The sequence below is a fragment of the Notamacropus eugenii genome, chromosome 2, assembly GCF_028372415.1.
Source record: "Notamacropus eugenii isolate mMacEug1 chromosome 2, mMacEug1.pri_v2, whole genome shotgun sequence".
Taxonomy (NCBI): domain Eukaryota; kingdom Metazoa; phylum Chordata; class Mammalia; order Diprotodontia; family Macropodidae; genus Notamacropus; species Notamacropus eugenii.
The window spans coordinates 351,629,246-351,646,671 of NC_092873.1; the positions used below are offsets into that span (position 1 = coordinate 351,629,246).

At 41.0% G+C, this 17,426-nt stretch overlaps 1 long non-coding RNA gene across 1 annotated transcript in view; it reads left to right on the forward strand.

Moving 5' to 3' along the window:
* The window catches only part of LOC140528354 (uncharacterized), a 31,149-nt gene extending 14,134 nt beyond the window's left edge, over nt 1-17,015 (forward strand). The window contains exons 2-3 of the long non-coding RNA XR_011975155.1: nt 7,555-7,738; nt 16,472-17,015. This is a non-coding gene — a long non-coding RNA (uncharacterized lncRNA). The remainder of the gene's footprint in view (nt 1-7,554; nt 7,739-16,471) is intronic.
* Nucleotides 17,016-17,426: the final 411 nt, after the last annotated feature.

A 17,426-nucleotide genomic window follows, 5' to 3' on the forward strand; every position in this document is an offset into this window, starting at 1 on the left:
GAAACTATAATGGAGATGAAATCCAAATCTGTTGTAGAGGATGAGGAAATAGAGAAATTATGAGGAGTCTTGTGTATGTTATGTTACTACTCAGTGACTTCAGTGCATAGGGGAGAATAGCAAAAAATGTGGTGGAGAACTTAGTCAAGGATTCAAAAACAAGACAGGTTAGAGGCATATAAACCATACCAAAACTTCCTGCCTACAAAGGGAAGCAGCATGGGACAGTGGAAAGACCATTGTCTTTGGCATTAGAGGGCCTACCTTCTACAGGAAGCCTTCCCTAACCCCTATTATTCCAGTGCTTTTCTCTGTTAATTATTTTCTACTTATCCTATATATATATACATATATATAGCTTACTTTGTATATATTTGTTTGTGGATTTTCTCCTCCGTTAGACTGTAAGCTCCTCGCCGCAGGGACATTCTTTTGGTACCTGGCACATAAGTACTTAATAATACTTATTAAATGTTTGATTTAATTTCTAAATTCTAAATTTAATTTATATTTTAAATTTAATTTTAAAAACTTAATAAATATTGGATCCACCGATTGAAATCTCAGTTCTTTTACTTGGGTAAATCATAGGACCTTCATTTTCTCCTTTGTAAAATGGCAAGTTGGACAGACAGCGTCTAAAGTCCCAGCTCTAGATATATGATCCTACAATTACGGAAATGTTCTTTTCAAAGACAGTCAAGAGGCACTGAAAGTGGTGAACAACCAATATTGTTGTTGTTTAGTTGATTAGTCATGTCCAATTCTCTGGAGTCAGAAAGACCTGAATTTAAATTTGACTTCAGATACTTCCTAGCTGTGTGACCCTGGGCAAGTCACTTAACCCTGTTTGCCTCTGTTTCCTCATCTATCAAATGATCTGGAGAAGGAAATGGCAAATCACTCCAGTACCTTTGCCAAGAAAACCCCCAATAGGGTCACAAAGAGTCAGACATGACTGAAATAACTGAACAAAAGGATTAAATATATAGTCTATATACTCTCTGGCAGTTGATGTATATAATATGCAAAATAAATGCAGGGCCCAGTCATACCCCAAGAATCCAGTAACTCCCTACTTCCCCAAGTTGTAAGGTGACTTACAGCCATGGGGACTTTGAGCAAGTCATTTAATATCCCTGGGGCCTCAGTTTCTTCAGTTGTAAAAAAGAGTCTACAAGACTGAACACCAACAACAATGGGCCAGGCATTGTGCTAAGCCCTGGAAAATACAAATACAAGCAAAAAGAAAATAGTCCCGGCCCTCAAGGTGCTTATATTCTAATGGAGGGAGATACACAATATATAAAAGGGTGCTGGAAAGGTGAGATGGAGCTACTCAATAGGGTCAGGATACAGAAAGTCCAGTGGAGAGGAAATCAGAAGTACAGCCTGGAGATGAATGAAGACATGATTGGCCTGGCCCAGGCCTCCTCCTTAAAATGGAGTTTCTGGGAGGAACCAGTCAATCATTCAGAGTCACTCTGGGAGTGCCTGGGGAGGGAGAAAGAGTTGGGAAGGGCTTCCAAGTAGTCCAGGGGTGGAATGAATTTCCAAAGTGAAGAGGTTTCTGTGGGCTGGTAAAGTCCTATGGAGATGAGTCAGCTGTGTAGCCTGGAGAGCAATGTCAAGTGGAGAGATAAGGCAACAAAAGACAATATTGGTTTAGAATGTAAATGTATTTGTATAATTTTATGGAGGAGGATGTTGGAAGATCATAAGCAGTATTGCCTCATAAAACAGAAGCAGTGAAGGGAAAAACAAGCTTACAGGTAGCTTGGTGAGCTACCAAACAAAAGAAATAATCACAAGGTGATGTAAGGATGGAATTGGGAGGACAAACCAGATGAAAAAGAAGATCTTTACAAATTAAAATCTGAAACTTTTTTTCTATTGTGACAGCAGAGACACTACTTTTAGACTCTTAACATTAATCCCTCACATTTTGCAAGAAGAGACAGTAAGGAAAACAAAGACATTTGACAGGAAGCTTACACATTCCCTTGGTATCCATGTAAAGTCAAGAGATGCAGAGGAAGGTCCCTAGAATGTTGGATGGGCCCCCTGTAGAGGAATTACTGAAGGATGTGGACAAAAGTCACATGGGATGAGAAGCTGTTGGATAGACCAGAATTTGCAGTGTTGGAGGGAGCACCCATCTCTCTGAGATGACCAGTGAATTGAATTATCTATGTGTCCCACAGAGGAGTTGCACTAAGCTTATTGTCCAATAAAATCCTCATATCTTTTTTGGATAGAATTATTATCTACCCATCCTCCTCCATCTTGTATGTGTGAAGCTGATTTTTAAAAAATCCCACAAGTGTAAGACAATATTTATCCTCATTAAATTTTATCTTATTAGATCTGGCCCAACATTCTAGCCTGGGAAAGTATTTTTGAATTTTGATTCTGCACCCAAAGTGTTGGCTTTGCCTCCAAGTCTTGTGTCATCTACAAATGAGATGAGCATGTTATTTATCCAATTCACTAATAAAAATGTTAAAAAATATTAAACAGAACAGGACCAACCATCAATTCCTGGAGCCTATCCAGTTAGATATCTCATTTGAAGTTGACTCAGACACTAACTATGAAGTTGACAATGATCATTTTGGAGAGGTTCAGCCACCTAACCAGATGTGAATCCATCTAAACATATACTCTTGTATAGCTGACATCTGTCCATATTTTTTCTATAATTTTCCACAATAATACCATGAGAAACTTTGTCAAATGTTTTCCTAAAATCTAGGTAAACTATCTACAGAATTCCTCTGAACTACCAATCTGGTAAGAAATCCTGTCACAAAAAGGAAATGAGGTTATTCTGACATGATCTATTCTTTGAAATTTTTATTATTTTTCCCCACCCAAGAAGCATTTATTTATTTTCTCTCCCTCTTCCCCCCCCCCTTCAATTGAACAAAAAGAAAGAAAAAGATATTTCTTGTGTTATAGGACAACTACCAGGGTTCCCTCCCTCTTTTCCCCCTCCCCCTCCCCAACATGGTTAAGTGGAAAATCCACTGGGGTTTAATTCTCCCCAAGGGCCAATTGGCTATAGAGGCAGCTGGTATCAAAGTGGGTAGAACATTCCTGGAGTCAGGAAAACCTGAGTTCAAATGTGACCTCAGACACTTACTAACAATGTGACCCTGAACAAGTTACTTAACCTCCCTCAGTCTCAGTTTTCTCAGCTGTAAAATAAAGATCAAAATAGCACCTACCTTCAGGGTTATTATGAGGATCAAATGAGATAAAATTTGTACAGTGCCCAGCACACAGGCACTTATTAAATGCTTATTTACTTTCTTCCCAAGGGGCAAACTGCACCGCCCTTGATGCAGCTTATTGATGGTCTTCGGCTTGACTGATGTGGTTTCTGGGTCATCTAAGAGGCCTTAAAAAAATTAAAAAGCCCAACTATGTGAACCTGGGCCCTTTAAACTGGTCAGAAGTCCTGAAACTGGAAGGTGGGGAGAGGGCAGGGCAGCCACCCTACTCTGCCCTGCAGGAAGTATTTCCATATGGAAGTGGTTAGCTTCCTTTTTTCGTTAACTGTTGAATTACTTAGGAGTATCTCATTTATTTTCCAACATTGAACCTGAACCTATTTACCTAAATCAGACCTACCCTTAACACCTCCTCACAAACATGCCTAATCAAATCATGCAAATTCCTGCATTGGCCTTATCCAAAAAAGTATGTCTTTTTTTGCATCTTGAGATCTATCCTTTATCTGCTCTATTCTTGATGAAGCCATGTTGGGATTCTGTGATCACCACTTTCACTAACATCCCTTTCATCACACATTCTAGAATTTTATAGAAATCTCCATCAAGCTCAGTGGCTTATAATTTTCAGAATTCACTCCACCTCCCCTCCTTAAAAAAAAAAAAAATGAGACATTTGTCTTTTCCAGTCTTGCAGTACCTCTCCTGTTCTCCATGACCTTTAAAAAATCAATGACAATGGTTCAGTCTTACGTCCATTAGTTTTTTCTGTATCTTGAGATGTATGGCCCTGGTGACTTAAACTTATCAAGTAGGGCTTCGGTGCCATCTTGCTATCCTTCTAGTTATCTTGAGTATCAGCATTCTCATTAGTCATTTTTTGTTCTGTGCTTTCCAGTTCAAAGATCATTGTCCGTGGCAGCAGAAAGAGAATCAAAATGGAGCTGACATCTTCTACCTACTCTCTGTCATCATATACTGTCCTGTCTGCTGCAAATGGCAACCTTATTTTTTCTTTGATTCTCCTCTTTTCCCCAATATAGTTTAAACAAACAGAACACCAACAACAATCTCATTATTCTTTGAACTCAACTCATTCTGATACATGCCATGCCTTTATATTCATCCTCCATTACTTATCCTTACTTCCATTTTCTATACATGTCTTTTTGTTCTGTCTCAACAACCATGTGTTTAAACAACTCTCTAAACAAAATGTGGAGCAGCTAGGTGGTGCAGTGGATAGAACACCAGTGCAGGAGTCAGGAGGACCTGAGTTCAAATCTGACCTCAGACACTTGACACTCACTAGCTGTGTGATCTTGGGCAAGTCACTTAACCCCAATTGCCTCATCCTAGGTCATCTCTAGTCATCCTGATGAATATCTTGTCACTGGATTCAGATGGCTCTGGAGGAGAAGTGAGGCTGGTGACCTGCACAGCCCTCCCTCACTCAAAACAAAGTCAAGTGCAAGTCATGTCATCATTTCTCTGATGCCATGGTCTTCTTTGGCAATGAAGGATGAATATACACAAATAAATGTGAAAATTATCCCTTTCACATCCAATGGGGTTAGGAGTGTAGAGCCCTTGAGCTCTGGATGATCTAAGTTAAATTTTTTTGGCCCTCCTTTCCTACTACAGAAGAAGTCTGAATTTTTTTCTTTTATAGCATGTCTATAGTACCTTATTGTAAAATTTGACTTAAATAGCTGGTCACAGGCTATATTGTACAATACTATTCGTAAACTCATCTTTGTCATTGTTTTGTCTCAGTGACCTCTATTGATCCCCATCCACGGCTTAGACAGGTTTTAAGGGATGTTGTAGCGAAAGGCTGATATTCTATGAGTAGGGGGACACAGAGTACAGGAAGAATGTAATCAAGTCAAGCTTATATTAAATGCCAAGTTCCATGCTAAGAGCTACTGGTACAAAGAAGGGCAACCCACCCCTACACCCTCCCCAGAAGAAAAAAACCACCACCAACAAAAAGTTCCTGCTCTTAAGGGGCTTACACATAACCAGGGTTACATGACTTGCCCAGGGTCACACAGCTGGTAAGTGTCTGAGGACAGATTTGAACTCAGGTCTTTGTGACTCCAGGCCCAGTGCTCTATTCAATTGTACCACCTAGCTATCCTCTATGTGATGATTCTTGTAGTGATAATAACTCATAACTTTATTTTTGGGATTGCTTCTATAATTCCTTTGTCCTTTCCACTGTTCCTTGGTCTCCTGACCCAGCCCCTTTACCTGTTCAGTCCTGCATCTCTAGCCCTTCTCACTTCTCACAGGCCTAACATAGTCAGGGTCAAGGTTTCTTCTCTTTTCTGGGTCTATCTGCTTAACACAAAATTAATGATCAATCACAAAACGAAAGAAATAATTTTATCTTATTCGATAGTCCACAGAACAAGAAATATACCAGAATAGTCACAGGGTAATGGCTTACCTTTGGACTATTTCTTTCTGAGCTCCATCAGAATAAAACTGGGGAAAGATGATATGAGTAACAACAACTGCGGATTATAAAGCACTTGGCAATTACAAAGTACAGGATGTGTACGGTTTAGTTTAACCTTTATGAGGCAGAATGGAAACTAGACCAGTAAGACATGAGTTCAAATCCTTCCTCAAAACACTCACCAACAGCACAATACTGGGCAAATCTCTTGCAGACATCTCGGTCACAGTTTCCACACCTGCAAAAAGGAGATAACAACTCCTATCTCATGTAGTTGTTGTGAAGATCAAATGAAATACTATATATCAAGTGTTTTAAAAACTTGAATGAACATATATAGCCCTATGATGGTATTCCTATTCCTGTTGGATAGATGGAGAAACTGAGACTCAGTGTTGTTAAGGTCTCAGAAGTAGTAAATAACACAAGTCCAGAATCAAAGCAATTCCTTCGACTTTAAAGCCAAGGTCCTTTCTACTACCTTTCAGGGAAAAAAGCATTCCTCCTTACCAAAGGCCACATCCTTGTTCATAATGTCTAGTGTGTGTGTGTGTGTGTGTGTGTGTGTGTGTGCATGTATAATTTTACAGTTTATATATTAACATAAATGTATCCGTTTTTAAATATTGAGTATTGGAAATGTACATGAATGTAAGAAATCAATGTATAAACTAGCATATACAAAAATTCTATGTATATAGTGAGACTATATACATATATAGGTATGTGTGTATATCTACATACATCCACTATGTATATACACACATCCATTATATATATACATATACACATACACATATGTACATATATGTTATATATAATTATATATAATATCTATTATACATAATATTATAATTATATATAATATATATAAAATGTATGAACCCTTCTCTCCTTATTCTCTCCCATTAGACTTTGAGTTCCTTGAGAGCATAGACTGTTTTTTGCCTTTCTTTTTATCTCCAACATTACCACATTTTCTGACACATAATATATGCTTATGACTTTAGTGGGGGCAGTTAGAAGGTGAAGTAGATAGAGCGCATGACCTGCAGTCAGGAGAGACCTCAGTTAAAAATCTGGCCTCAGACACTTACTAGCTGTGTGACCTTAGGTGAGTCACTTTTACTTTTTGCTTCAGTTTCTGCAACTGTAAAATGAGCTGGAGAAGGAAATGGCAAACCACTCCAGTATCTTTGCCAAGAGAACCCCCAAAAAGGGGTCACAGTCAGGCAAAACTGATAACTAGAGAAGAACAGTAACAACATCCTTTGACTTAAGACTGGTAAGTCCCTGGGCCCACTCTCAGCTAAGCTCACTCTCTGGACTGCTCTACCTCACCAGTGGACTTGCCATCATGGATTTACCCTCCCTCTCTCCTTCTCCTCCTTTAGGTTTTATCTTCTGTTAAGATATAAGTTCCTTGAGGGGAGGGAACCATTTTGTTTTCTATTGTTGTATATCTGTGAAACCTAGACAGTCTACCAGTACCACATCAGGAAACTGAATTGCTTCCATTTGAATTGTCTTAGGAAGATTCTGAAGATCACCTGGAAGGGTAAGGTACCAGACACTGAGGTCCTTACTTGAGTGAGGGAGGGCTGGGCAAGGTCATCCACCTCACTTTCTTCTCCTCATTCTCACTCAAAGCAAAGTCAACTGCAAGTTGTGTCATCATCTTGATGTCATGGCCCTCTTTGAGAATGAAGGACAAACACAACCTGTGAATGAATAGCAGCCTCTATCCTCTCCTCTCTTTTCCTCTCCCTCTCTTGTCCTCTCCCTCTCCTCTCTCTTGCCTTCTCTGTCTTCCCCTCCCAGTTTGATTTTTTTTTTTTTTTTGCATTACAGGGGCCATCCCTTGAGTAACTTAAAGAAGCCTATTCATTGAATGGGTGTATCTTGCTCAAAGAGAGATTGCTATAAGACCTTAGCCTGAAAGGACCAGGGTCTCACGTTGCCTCCTGGGCCATCTCCAACCATCCTGATGAATATCAGGCCACTGAACCCAGATGGCTCACGAGAAGAAATTGAGGTTGGTGACCTTGCACAACCCTCCCTCACTCAAATCAAAGTCAACTGCAAGTCATGTCATCATCTCGATGTCATGGCCCTCTTTGAGAACGAAGGACAAACACAACAACAAGCTTTTTATAAAGGCTGGAGCTGTTTTGACCTTTCTTTGTGTCCTGAGAACTTAGTATAGTACATAACACATAGTTACTGCTAATTAAATTCTTGTTCACTGATTGACAGCCTCACCCTCAAGCCTTTTCCCTAATCATAGGTCTGCTATTTTATCAGCCTATGACCTTGGGCAACTGATTTCACTTCTCTGAATCTCAATTTCTTTTCCTGTAAAAATGTTCTCCAAGGTCCCTTCCACAGCTTTGATATACTGTCATCCTATTCTTCTATGATGTTCAGAATGGAGTCTTGATTACTTAACCACTTCTAGATTATTACAATAGAAAACTAAGAGCCCAGAGAGGATAAAATTCCCCTTCCACAGCTAACAGGCAATAGGCAAGGCATGGGAGGTTAGATGCCACACCCAGGTCCATAACCTCAGAATCTGAGAACAAAGTAAGACTGAGGGACTTTGGACAAGTGATTCAGCCTCCCTTAGGACACAGAAGGACCTCTGTCTTCTTAAATCGAAACTAATAAGTATATCACATCCTAAAGCGTTTTATCATTATGGTATGAAGTTCGAAAGGCTTCCAGCAGGGGCCCAATGATTATTCATCATGAGAGGATCAGCTTATATGCTCAAAATCCCATGCCCCAAATCTACCACCCAGGAAGTGAATAATTGTAAACCAGGGTTATTTGTATAAGATTCTCCTCTTAGATGGAGAATGATTGATTATTCAGTGGTATGTGCTTTTGTGAGGGGTAGAGTTTGTGAGAACTTGGAAGAAGAATTCTTAGTTTTGGCTTTGGGTTTCAGGAGAGGGCACAAGTTGTTCCAGGTTCTCTTCAGGGAGAGGGCAAAGGGAAATGAGAAAGCCAGCTTGTAGGGGAGCTAGTGCCTCAGGCATGTCCCTAGCTTATCACAGTAGATGACTTGGGACTGGGTGCCCTCTTCATGGAGGCAGGGTGTGTATGACTTGAATGCCTAACTTGAATATAGAGGTATTCAGCATCTAATGATCTAATTTGGTATCTAATGAGTTCTTTTGCTCTTGTAGCTGTTGCTTTGGGAGCCATGGGGGTTGTGGCTTGCCCACAGTTAGGTGGGCAAGTGTCAAAGGTAAGATTTGAACCTAAGCCCTTTCTGGATTTTGAAACCAGTTCTCAGACACCTTGCCAAGTCACCTTTCTAAAGTCATTGAATCACCAAGTCTCTGGGACTCTAGTCACTTGACTTAAATGGTCATGAGGCAGCCTGGGGAGTGAATAGAGTGTTGAATTGGGAGTCAGAAGACTTTCTAGTCTTCCAGTCTGCATTATCTCATCCATAAAGAAAAGGGGTGAATTCAATGGCCTCTGAGGTCCCTTTGAGCTTTGAGAAGGTGGGCTCAGGAGAGACCTGGGGATCAAACTCTTCATATTTTCTAGCTCTCTAGCTATGTGACCCTCTATAAAGTGTTTCTCATCAGTAAATGGAGCTTAAAAATCTGTTCTTCTGATCCCATAGGGTAGTTCCAAGGCTCTTCTGAGATGTCAACTTTAAAGTCCTATGTAAATGTCAGCTGTTGACTTATAAATGTCAATATATAAATATATTCACATCTGTCAGAAACTTTCTCCTGCCTTGGATTAACATGCATTTATTAAGTATCTACCATATTTAAAGGTAGACGTTCTGGGGACCAAAGTCTTTGCTATCTAATTTATCATGACCCTCAATCTTATGTTGATTTTTTTGAACCCAGGTGTAAGACTTTCCATTAATAATAATGTAATGAATTAGTAACTGAAAATATAAATTAATAATAACAATCAATAAATTCCATTGTTTGATTCTATCCTGTCCTTAAAGCTCATCTTAAAAACCATTCCTAGGTAGGATATGTTGAATGATTTCCCCAGTTAGATATTGCTTTCCCCAATCAGACCTCCCATACATGTTTTGTTCCTGTCTTCCACATGCATGTAGCTAGATGGCTCAGTGTGTTGAGGTCAAGGAACCAGATGATGAGATTTGCAGTGCTTGGGACCCCAAAATACCAACACCCTGGGTCCTGCCCAAATGAATTTGACTCAAGTCTTCTTTTAGCCAAAGAAAAACAAAGTTTATTAAAGATTCGCCATATTGGATTGACTCTTAAGAAGCCTAACTAGTTGTGGCACTTGTATTAACAAGTGGGCCAGATTGAATCTGAGCACCTTCATGGAGATAAAAAGGATCTTATATACAGAAAGACCGTGGGAGGGATCTGGGGTGATCTAGTAGTCTGAGGTGATGGGAGAATCATGAGGAGGAATCTAAGGAGGATCTTGATGGGACTGGAGTGACTAGAGGTCAGAACCAAGAGAGTGGGATTTTGATTTTGATGGTAGGAAACAGCTAGAGGCAACCAGGAGATAACAGACCATGGAGGGATAGGCTAGGTTAAGGGTAACAGATTTGGGCATGAAAAGCTAGATTAAGTGGGAAGATACAAGGAGAGTTCAAAGGGGTTCCTAAAATCTGGGCCTGGAGTCAGGAAGACCTGGGTTCAAATCTGGCCTCAGACACTTACTAGCTATGTGACCCTGGGCAAGTCACTTAATCTCTGCCTTAATTTACTGGATAAGGAAATGACAAGCCTCTCCCAGTATCTTTGCCAATTGACCACTGTCCATGGAATCGTGAAGAGTTAAACAGAACTGAACAAGAACAACAATAAAGCTATGTGACCTTGGGCAAATCATTTAACCTGTTTGCCTTGGAATCTCCAACTGTAAAATGGGATAATAATAGCACCTACCTCCCAGGATGGTTAGGAGGACTAAATGAGATAATAATTGTAAAGCACTTGGCAGTGTTTGGTACACACTAAGCACTATTTAAATGTTAGCTATTAGATATTATTGTTATTATTATGTCTCATTAATACCTGTATGCTTTCTCCCTCTACCAGACTATAACCTTACTTAATGGAGGTAGGGCTATGTCTTATCTCAATTTTCCATCTCCTCCAGAGCATAGCACAGCTGATTTAACATAGGGTCTTAAGTATGCTTGCACTTTCTACTGAGGATTGTCAGGGTTTCTCCAGCATTGTCCAATTCTAGATGCTGGTTCTTTAGACTGAAATTATCAGGCTGCCCGTCTGATGAAAATATCCTTTAAGTCAGGACTCTTATCCCCTTTTGCTCTAATTTTGTGCTTACTAAGCAACCTTCTTTCTGACTTTATAATTCGGTCTCCTGTGTATATTGAGCCACAAGAAGGGAGTATCCCATGCAGAGAACTGACTGGTATATTTATGGCGACTGTGTTTTCCAAACTAAATATTGGGACACCTGATGTGACCGAGGATGTTCCATTTATAACTCCTCACATAAAAAGCACCCTTTCTTTTATGAAAACAGGGATGTCTGTCAATATTAGAATAAATCAGCAATCTGTTTTATCAATCCAGCTCACCAAATTTTATCAACCCATACACCAAAGTGAGCTTGATTAGAATGAAACTGTTTCCAAGAGTCTGATCACCTTTGGATGGAATGATAACACCAAGTTACCGAGGCAACCTGCAGAGTCTAGGACCCAAGTCCAGATCCTGACCTGATGTGACTCTCCCAGAGTGTTGCCAATAGGAGTCACTCAGCCTGAGCCACAGACCAGCCTCCTTCCTTGGACAGTCTGACAGAACAGTAATCCAAGTAGAGCCCTGCTCTGGCTTTCAGACCAACTTTCTCCCTCTTTGTTGACCAGTCTTCCCAGCTAAGGAAAGTTAGTCTGGGAGGTGTTTGCTCACATCAGGGCCCCAAGATGGCATTGCCATAGTCTTTCTTCCTTCCTTCCTTCCTCCCTCCCTCTCTCTCTCTCTCTCTTTCTTTCTCTTTCCTTCACTCTTTTCCTTCCTTCTTGCTTTTCTCCTTTCTTTCTTTTTATAATTAATTTATTTTTAGTTTTCAACATTCATTTCCATAAGATTTTGAGTTTTAAATTTTCTTCCCCTTCCTTTCCTCCCTTCTCCTCTCCAAGACAGTATGCAATCTGATATAGGCTCTACTTATACATACATATTAAAAATATTTTCACATTAGTCATGATGCAAAGAAGAATTAGCACTAATAGAAGAAACCACGAGAAAGAAGAAACAAAACAAAAGAAAAGGTGAGCAAATAGTGTGCTTCCATCTGCATTCAGACTCCAAAATTCTTTCTTTGGATGTGGATAGAATTTTCCATCATCCATGAGTCTTTTGAAATTGCCTTAGATCCTTTCTTTACTGAGAAGAGCTAAATTTATCAAGGTTAGTCATCAAACAATGTGGCTGCTACTGTGTACAACGTTCTCCTGGTTCTGCTCATTTCACTCAGCATCAGTTCATATAAGTCTTTCCAGGTTTTTTCGAAGTCTACCTGTTCATCATTTCTTATAGCATAATAATATTCCATTGCATTCATATACCACAACTTTCTTCCTTCCTTCTTTCCTTTCTTCCTTCCTTCTTTCCTTCCTCCCTCCCTCTCTTCCTCCCTCTTTCTTTTTCTCTTTTTTTCTCTCTTTCTTTTTTTCTTCCTTTCCTTCCTTTTTCTTTCTTTTTCCCAGACCACCAGTAACCTGCCCAACTTAAAATATTTTCTCATCTCTGGGGAGGGGCAGGGAGAAATGTGGCCCAGCATGTTCCTCTTTCACCAAAACCTTGACTGGGAATTAGACTGCCCTTCGTAAGGGATGTTACTCTAATTCAGTCACAAGTGTACTACATAGTTTTAGTAAGTACCCGATTATAGAGTTGTGGTCTGGAAGAAACCTCAGGGGTTAACTAATCAAACTCCCTTATTTTACAAATGAGGAAACTGAGGCCCAAGAAAGTTAAGTGACTTTACTATGTAAAATATTTATGGGCAGGGATTGTTTCATATTTATCTTTGTATTTCCAGTGCCCAGTATATAGTATATAGTAAACACTTAATAAAAGCTTATTGACATAAAGCTAACATCTATACATTACTTTAGGTGCATTTATTTATTTAGTTCATTGAATTCCTGCATTAAAGGGGCAACTAAGTGGTGAAGGGGATAGAGCACTGGCCCTGAAGTCAGGAGTTCAAATCCAACCTCAGACATTTACTAGCTGTGTGACCCTGGACAAGTCACTTAACCCTGATTGCCTCAAAAATAAGAAGAGAATTCCTGCACTCACCCTATGGGATCAGTAAGGGGAATCCTGTATCTCCTCATTTTAAAAATGAGGAAACAGGTTCAGATCAATGATTGGTTAAGGGTCATAGTGCTAGTGAATGGCAGAGCTCAGCCTAGAACCCAGGACTCCTGATTTCTAGAGTCCATTGCTTTTTTTTTCCAGGACAGTGCATGACCCTATTGTCATTCAGTGCCTTTGCATGCCTCACTATAGAGTCCAGATAAACCAACTCCTTGCCCAGGAGGTATTACAGCCAACTGTAGTGGACAGAGAATGCTGAACTTGAAGTCAGGAAGACCTGAGTTCAAATCCTATCTCAAACATTTTTTGGTCATGTGACCCTGGGCAAGTCAGTCTCTCAGCCTAAGTTTTTTCATCTGTAAAATGGTGATCAAAATAGCACCTATGTCATAGAGTTATTATGAGGCTTAAATGAGATGATATATCTAAAGTGCTCTGCAAACTTGAAAGTGTTATATAAATGTCAGCTATTATTACAGAAGGATTTGGAGCTAGAAAAGATCCTGGAGATACTAGGATTATAGCTCTAGAGTTAGAAGGGATCTCTCAAGCTATCTAGGTCAACCTCCTAATTTTATAGATAAGCAAATCGAGGCCCAGCGAAGTTGTAGGATCACAGGTGTCTGCTTAGAGGTCCAGCTTCCTCACATCCTCATTTCCCCCTTATTTTCCTCTATGAGATGGATTTTTGGATTATCTGCTATTTTTGTTTATCTGTGATGTGTGGCTCATCTTGAATGAGATAATATTTGTAAGGTGTCCACCACGGTGCCTGGCACTTAGCAGGAGACATATAAATGCTTATTCTCTTCCCTTACTTCCCCTGGGTTTGTAACCTCTAAGACCTCGCTATCCCTTACCTCATCCAGTTCAATTGATTTTGCCTTACAAAAGCCTCTCATCAGATCCCTTCTCGTCACTCAATAGCTACCCCCTTAATTTAGCCCCTTCTTACTTGGAAAATTGTAGTAAATTCCTAATTTCTTTCCTCATTCTGGTCCTTAGCTTTTAATCCTTCTTCAAGCAGCCAATCAGTTAGCATTTACTAAGCACTTACTATGTGTTAGATATTATGCTAACCACTGAGGATACCAAGAAAGACCCTGAAGGAGCCCACAATCTTATTTCACATTGCATCCTTTCCTTTTTCATCCCTGCCAAATTGGTGTATATGTTGTTCCCTGTCCATGACTTTTGATTTCCCATCCCATGCCTTTGAAAAGGGTGTGTCCTCCAGGTCTGAAATGCAGTCCTTCCAAGCCCCTAGGCTTTTGGATTCCTAGCTCCCTTCAAAGTTGGGCTTAAATACCAGTCATGTCTGACTTTATGACCCATTTGGAATTTTCTTGGCAAAAATACTGGAGTGGGTTGCCATTTCCTACTCCAGCTCATTTTACAGATGAAGAAACTGAATAAACAGGGGTAAGTGACTTGTCTAGGGTCACACAGCTAGCTCATATCTGAGACTTTACATCCCAGCTGCTCTATGTGCTTCACCTTCTGGCTGTGCCTTTTACAGGAGGGCTTTCCCTCCCATCCCATAATTACTTGACACTTACTTTGAATATTTTGTTTTTATTTAGCTTGAGTTCATCGTTTTCCTACCAATAGAAATGTAAGCTTCTTTAGGGAAAGTCATCTCGTCTTTGTCTTTATGTTCTGGAACCCTGATATAGATGCTTGTTGAATGGAATGGAATTGACTGCCTTCCCACCCCATATGTCACCTCCATTCCTCAGGCCATGCCCTCAGGTGACTGATTAATTTCTGTGATTGTGTCTCTGGAAACTCTTTCTGGATTTCTCTATTGTTACCTCCAATCCACCCTCCCCCTTCCCCCCGCCCCCTGCCTCAAACCTCCCAATACCCCTTCATGATTCATGGTGTAGCCTCATCAACTGCTCAGAGATAGCCAGAAGCTGCTCTTTCTTGCTGTGTCATTGTAGATTCTTGCCTTCTTTAGAGCACTTCAACACAAATGTGGGAAATATTCTCTTCATAAGCAGTGATAATAAACTATTGAGTCATAGAATGAACCCTGGTACAGCAGAAAGAACCTTGGATTAAGAATTAGAGGACCTGGATTCCAATCTTGACCTCAATGTTATTTGGAATAGATGACTTCTAAGGACCCATCCTTTATACATCCTTTGTGTAACCCCCTCAAATTTGAACATATAATTTCCAAGTTATGTTGAGGTCATCTAACCAGTCTGATTTGGGATCTTCTGATTCCAAATCCCACAGTACCATGTTGGGATCCAAAACATCAGATAATCCAAAAAATTTTTCTTTGAAGTGTTAGTTTCTAGATGAGACAACCCCCACCCCGACCCACCCCCGACTTTTTTGGCAACCAGCCCTCCCTTCTCCATTGTGTTTAGGCTTAGGCTTATATTCAAATGAGTTTGAGAGTTGGCCTTTCGCAATGTTTGCAGTCACTGATGGGCTGGTATGGAACTGGTTTCTTATGGGATATTTGTCAAGGAGTATCCAGGAACCTCTGGAGATAGCGTTGATATCAAAAAGTTTCTCCCATCATGGAAATCCTTGGGTTGACAGACTTGGTTAACCAGGAGAAGAGAGTGACTGTTTCTGCTAAGTCTCTTTCCACTGGCCAACTTGCTTTCTCCTTCCTATCTTAACTTCTTGGTTGTGGTTGGCGTTATCCACCAGATGTCTGATTTGAGATAGTGATTTTCCCCTTCTTTCCTCTAATTCCATCTCGTTTGGTGTGTTTCACTAGGCTCCCGGGACACAAATAGTCCTCCCGAGTTTTCAGTTTATCACCTATGCCCTCAGGAGAACAAAAAGGCCCCAAATTGCAGAGCTGACTTTCAGAACGATCATAATTTAAAAAAAAAAAAAAAAGGAAGGTAGCCCAAAAGAACTGGGTTCGGAGAGAGAGGAATCTAGCTAGATTCAAATCTCACTTCTGGCCACTTACTGTAAGTGTGACCTTGGGCAAGTCACGGGGAACTGTTAATTTATCTGTAGAAAGGGTTGAACTAGATGCCCTCGGAGGTCCCTGTCCTTACTTTTAGAGAAATGCCTTTTTTCTTTTTCTTTTCTTTCTTTTCTTTTCTTTTCTCTCTTTCTTTCCTTCTTTCTTTCTTTCTTTTTTTCTTGGTCTTCTGATCTCTAGCCATTGTCAGTTTGGTATTTAGCTGATACTTAAGGTTTGGTTGATTTAAATTTGAATTAACGAGTATGAACTTGAAAGAGGAGTTTATGGAGCTGAGATGGTATGTGTAGGGTGTGAACTTTCCCTCTCCTTTTTGCTGTGGAAGTACTAAGAGAAAAGAGAGGGAAAACAACTTTTCTGAGCTCAGTTTCCTTAGGTGTAAAGTGAGATGATCTAGAGTTCCCTTCTAGTTCTGAATCTACGATCTTATTTTCACTCTGGATTCTTCCCCTCTCTGCCTCATCTTTAGGCTGGAGGAAGAACGAGTCCTGGAGTTTGAGCCACCTGGGGACAAGCTCCTTACCCTTGCTCAAGGCCCAGGGGCTGGACCTGAGAAGTCACATCTGGTCCAACCTCCTTTTACGGAGGAGAAAACCGAACTCCAGAAAAGTTTGACTTGCCCGAGATCACCCAATTTGCGCAAATGCTGGAGCCGGGATTCTAACCTGGGGCTTCTGAGTTCTTCAGAAAGGGAACTTTCAGTTCTAGATAGACCGACCCTAGGATCGGTCCTAGTGACTGGGCTGCGGCGCTGTCCTCAGTCTGAAGGGGACGAAGATTAAAGCAACTACTGCGGTGGATGGGGCAGACTTTCCTCCCAACCTTGTCAACACAATCTTAGGGCCTTCCCAGAAAAAAAGAGGGAGGTATGGTGGCGGCAGCTTGGCGAGATTAAAAAGAGGTGGGGGTAGTGGTGAAATGAAAGTATTTGGGCACATGTATGCAAAATGTGGAAGCTAATAATATTGATTTACCTCTGACATTGATTAGCTGGAAGAATTTAAAGGGAACAGCTTTAACTTTGAGGAATTGTGGTGGAGGGATATCTTGGAGGAGCGGGCAAGAGGACGTGTGCATGCAGGGAGAGGAGTTTACGAGGAGCCAGGACTCCCACCTCCCCAAATTTAGGAGGCTCAACCCTTCACACTCTCACTTCTCCCGCAGGGCTCTGGCTCCCAGCCCGCCCCATGCTTTTTTGGCTCACCGCCTCCCACCCCGCCCCTGGGGCCCGAGGGGCGGAGCCACCCCGCGGCCCGCCCCTTTGATGTGCGCCGGCGCGGCTATGATTGGCCACCCGCTTGTGACGTGAGGGGACTGCGGTGGGCTCTGGTGCAGCGGTAGCTGCAGCGCCGGCCGGGGCTCTGGCTCCGGCTCCGGGGCACTTAAAGGGGACGCAGCGGCGGCCCTGGGACCAAGGTGGGGGG